We start from the raw sequence: 5,249 nt of genomic DNA on the forward strand, positions 1-5,249 counted from the left end.
AAACATAAATTTAGAGCAGCCACCCTCAAGTAGACACCCTCCAAATATTGTGGGAGATTCGGGCTGATGGGAATTTTCATGAACTTAGCATTTCTGGCTTTGTTCTTTCTCTGAATGCTGTCTCTGCAGATTTAAATCCATCTCATTTCAGAATGCTGGATTTGTAACTGAGAAGAAATAGTGCAGATGGCTAAATTATCCTTACTTGTTTGAAACCATGACAACTTACCATAATATAGCTTTAAACACCTGAAATTAATTAGAGAGGTTACATTTGAATGTGGAAAGTATGATTTACAGTATGGGCTTAAATACAGAGACATGTTTTGATTTTAGGTTGTCATTTATTATTTTAGCTATAAATGTTGATCAAACAAACTTTGTTTTATCTTTTGATGAAGACTATTTTAAGGGGCAGTGCAAAGGGCAGACTGTCCAGTATTTAGAGCATATAAATTTTTGAAGAACCAGAAAAATTTTTCTTATAATCATTATATAAACCTTTACTGATTATTATGGGGAGATAGGAAAGTACACTAATAATTTTTAAGTACCTTCTAAGGATCATTATTTTATTTACAATAATACTCTCTGAACTTTATTATAGGTCCTTCAAGAGCTGAGGCTAGGTCTTGTTAACTCTTCACCTCAGAGTAACTTATAAAAAAAAGCACAGTCTTGTGGAGTCAGCTTGAATCCTAAATTCACAGCTGACTAGCTGTGTGATCTTGGGAAAATGGCTTAACCACTCTGATACAGAGGGCGGATCCACAAATGAGGGAGAAATAGAATCAGAAATAATGGGACACGGACTGTGCCCAGAGAGGGATAGCTCTTGGAGGAAATAAATAATTGGTTAGGGTTTAGGTGCTTTGAATCTGAGATGCTGGTGGGCCATCCAGTAAAAGATGTATGGCAGGTGGTGGGAAATTGGGGTCCAGGAAAGAACTAGAGTATACAGATATATACTTGGATGTTACTGACATATAATACTTGGATTTTTGAAAGTGAATGAGATCATCAAATTTCATTTCCCTTCTTTCAAGTATAAAGAAAAAGAATAACTCTAAGGATATCATTGGAAAGTTGAAAGATCAGTGACAATGAAAGAAACCAAGAAAAGACAATCTGAAAATAGAAGGAAAATCAAGATACTACCATTTCACAGAGTGTTTGAATAGGAGAAAGTAGACCAGAAGATCAAATGCTTTAGAGTGATCAAAAAAGATCAGGACTGGAAAAATAAAAGGTAAGAGGTTAGGAGTAAACGTAATAAGAAAAAGCAGACACTAAGTATAGACACACTTTTAAGAAGTTTAGGGGAAAAGGAGAGGTAAAAAAATAGCACAGTGATTTGAGGCAATCTAGAGAACTTCTTTTAAAGTTGGGAAACCAGAATATGTTTGTTGATGGGGCAAAGAGCTCAGTGAGAAAAAAGAAATTGATTGAGAGAGTTTCTAACAAACTCAGTAGGAAATAAGGTGAGGGACACAGAGTTAGGTTAACCTTGGAAAGGAGAGAATCTTCACCTGAGCCAGAAGGAGAAAGGATAAAGGGAAATACAGATAAATTTTATGACATTCACTAAATTGAAAATATGGACCTTATGCTTCAACTCAATTTCTCTTTCCTCACGTATCTGTTGTTCTGTGCCTGTCTCCCACCCCCCCACCCCCGCCATACACACACACACCAGCTACCAAGTAAAATCCTATCTTTGGAAAAAAAAAAATGTGTTCATTTTTAAAGAAATGGTTAACTTCAGGCCACTGACGTGTCTCTTAGAAAGAATCCAGAGGTTATCCTGATACATAATTACGGTCTGAAAGAGATGATGCACTCAGAAATGGGAGCAACTTTATTCTTCCTGTAGTAGGATTAGGCATCATATAGAATACTTAAAACTTGAAAGGACCTTTAAAGGTCTTCTTTATAAACTGTACAGTGTTAAACAAATCTGTAACTATATATGCACATATTATAAATGAATTAGTTTAATACCACAGAACTCCTTACTAAGAGAAGTTTTAGGAGAAGGAAAAAAAATCTATTTTCTGTAAACCAAATCTGTGATATCAGCCCTAGCGTATGTTTGGAGAGATCCATTTTACCCACTTTTTTTTTTTTTTGGCCACACCTCACAGCTTGCAGGATTTTAGTTCCCCAGCTGGGGATTGAACCCAGGCCACAGCAGTAAAAGCGCCAAGTCCTAACCACTGGACCGCCAGGGAATTCCCCCATTTTACCCATTTTTTAATGACTTCCTGTTCACTTCATTGGTGAGCTAAGGACTTCTGTCCTAGGGTTACAATGGTGGCTCTGAACACAGGAGGCCTGATACTGGACAGAGGAAATCAACTGCAGTTTGTTAGTCACATATACTCACAGCCTGGAGGAAGACACTGCATGCCACACAGGGCCACATGGCAGTTACATTTGGGAAGAGAACAATTAGGGGCTGTGGGAGCCAGGCTTTGTAGTATCAAAAGGGTGAGGTGCCCCTGGTTCCCATGAGAGGACCTGATTGGCTTGTTTGAATAATTCCATGGGCTGGCAGGGAACTGAAATGCACTAGTACTCAAGGATGAGCAGGAGTTGCCCCTGGTCCCTTTGATAAGGAGGGTTGTTTGGCTAGGGGACCTCATCCATAGAAGCAGGGTGGGGAGGGGAACTTGTGTCTAGGCCATTTGAGGCCCTCCTGATTTTACCAAATGTCAAGGCAGCACATAATTTTGAGCCTTACTTTTATGCCTTATGCCACACCTACAACATAAGCAAATCCATGGAATAGTCATGTTATAATGGGATTTTGTTGGAATTTGTGGTAGCTTAATCATTATGCTGGAGGAGGGAGGTGGGGGGACATCAGGGATTCTTTTGGAGTCTTACTGGAGTGATTCCTATGAATGATAACTTCATGTACTTTCGGCATACACAGTTTGAGAGAACCTCCAAAGAGAATTGGCCATATAAATACCTACTAATGCTTTTGGTCTATTTTGAAATGACATCTTCTCTGTAAGCATATCTTTTTTCTCTAAATGAAGGCTTCCTTGCTGAGGAGAATTTAATGAATCCCAAGCCACTGATTAGATATCAAGTCGGTTTTGTGGCTGGTAACACTCATTATTTGCTCTAATTGTGACTCCAGAAACAGGATTCCTGGTTTAACTCATGGCTAAGAGTATCATTCAGGGTCCCAGAAGGTAAGACATACCACAATCCAGCAGGGCCATTGAAAAGGGTTTGATGGTGGATGCCATCAGAGACAGAAACCACGCCAGTTATTTTACAGAAAGAATTTAATATAAGGATGTGTTTACTGGGTAGCTAAAAGAGTAAAAAGGGAACACAAATAATCACAGAGGATGAAACAGCTGCATGAAGCAGCTTGGGCAGAGGGACTATGGGAAGCAATTGAAATTATTAGAACGTAGAAAATTAGAGAAGGGACCTCATGGGGCAGGAACCAGACCTCCGAGGAGGGGGCTTCCCTGGTTGGTGCTGATGGCTCTTGAGGGGGTGTGATGATGCTGGATCTGGAAGTTTTGAAAAACAAACTGGATTCTGTTTTTGCTGATACTGAAATGAAATGCCGCTGCCATAGTGAAAAAGTGAAGGTGCCATGATGCTGATAGGAACAAGAGGCAAAAACAAGAGAGAAAATTCCTTCTTCTTCCTCCAGGCTCACATCTCCCTCAGCACAGAAGAACCTAACAAATAGCTGTGGCTCTCTCAGAGATGAAAATCAGGTCCTGTGTCACAAAGCAGGATACGGGGGTGGGGGTGGGGGTGAGTTTTGACACTGAGAGTCAAGAGCCTTACAAGCAGCATGGGAGTATTCAGAAAGGTTGGACAACATTAAGGGAAACTAATGCAGTGTTTGAAGAATCTCAGGGATGGCAACAACTGGGGGAGTCATCAGGCCAATCCCAACATTTGAGAGGCTCATGGAGACCCACCTACCATATGTCTATACATATTTCAAAGTTATAGATTAAGCAAACAAACTGTGAAATAAAATATATTCTATCCTCTTACCTTAAAAATATCATTTCATGATAATCTGGAAGCTGGCTTTGAATTTATAATCTTGGAGTTCTATTGGAAATTTCTGGCATAGGGAGAGCCAGCAATCCTTGCCCCTCAGCCATCAGCCTGTCCCCTCACTTTTCTTCCCACCCCCAGCTCTGTACTGACTCATGATGGGGTCCCACATGCATGAGTCTGGAGAACCCCACCCACATAACCTAGCTCACTTCACTCCCCCATAAGCAACTGAGCCTTAACCACTCCTTGAACCTATGGGTGAAAACATTGAGTGCATGATCGACCCAGAAATAAGGCCAGCAGAACCTGCAACTAGGCTTGGAGCCATTTGTGCAGAAGTAATTGGAGTCCCTCGTACTCGGATCTTGATTGAGAAGGGAGCAGTGCATGCACTCCAGGTGGCATGGTGCCTTGTTCCTAAGGGACAAGGAGAGGGGATGAGGAGGGTTATGACCAAGAGGGGCAAAGCAACACCCTCTAAGCCCTAATGACAATGCCCACAAGCCCTAATGACAGAACAGGAAGCCTTATCATCAGTAGGCAAGAAGGGGCAAGGAAAGAGAGTGGTCACCAGAAAATAAGAGAGTCATTGCAGGAAGGGGTCATCTGACAGAGGCTGTGGCCTTCAGAGAGGACTGCTGCCAGGGCCAACCAACCCTTTGCCTAATAGGGAGGTAAGCAGAATATAAATACCCCCATCTTCACCTCCTCCTTCCCTCTGCTCTCTCGCCATCATCTCCTATTGGCTGAACCCAACTGGAAGCCAAAGGGCGAGAGTCCAGACAATGCAGCTCACAGAGCTCAACGTCCTGGGAAAAAAGGGAGATGGAGAAAGGCAGAGAGTGGATCTGGAGGGGCGAGCGGAGGCGATGCAGTACATCTGCTGCACCAATCTCTCCAATATTAGTTTCTTCCTATGCCCAGTCCCAGCTGTGTATGGTTGAACCCCCTACATCTCCCTCTCTCTCTGCCCTCCTGGCTTTCGTCCATCATCTGTCACCAGAGTCTCCTGATGTCAATCTTGTGTGCCCCCCAAAGAGCCCAGCCTAGTCATGATGTAGTCAGGGGTCAAATTTCTAGCCCTGAACATTCTGAAGAAAAGAAGAGAGATGAGTAACCGTTTGGTTTTGAGACCAGATAACCTTGAAAGAGCGATGCGTGCTGAGCCCAGGGGAATTACTCAAGGAAATAAAAAATGT

General features: G+C 42.1%; 1 non-coding gene across 1 annotated transcript; it reads right to left on the minus strand.

Moving 5' to 3' along the window:
- Positions 1-2,159: 2,159 nt before the first annotated feature.
- Positions 2,160-2,231, minus strand: TRNAK-UUU (transfer RNA lysine (anticodon UUU)). The gene has a single exon. It is a non-coding gene; the product is annotated as a tRNA-Lys (tRNA).
- Positions 2,232-5,249: the final 3,018 nt, after the last annotated feature.

The sequence above is a fragment of the Eschrichtius robustus genome, chromosome 1 (genome assembly GCF_028021215.1).
Source record: "Eschrichtius robustus isolate mEscRob2 chromosome 1, mEscRob2.pri, whole genome shotgun sequence".
NCBI lineage: Eukaryota > Metazoa > Chordata > Mammalia > Artiodactyla > Eschrichtiidae > Eschrichtius > Eschrichtius robustus.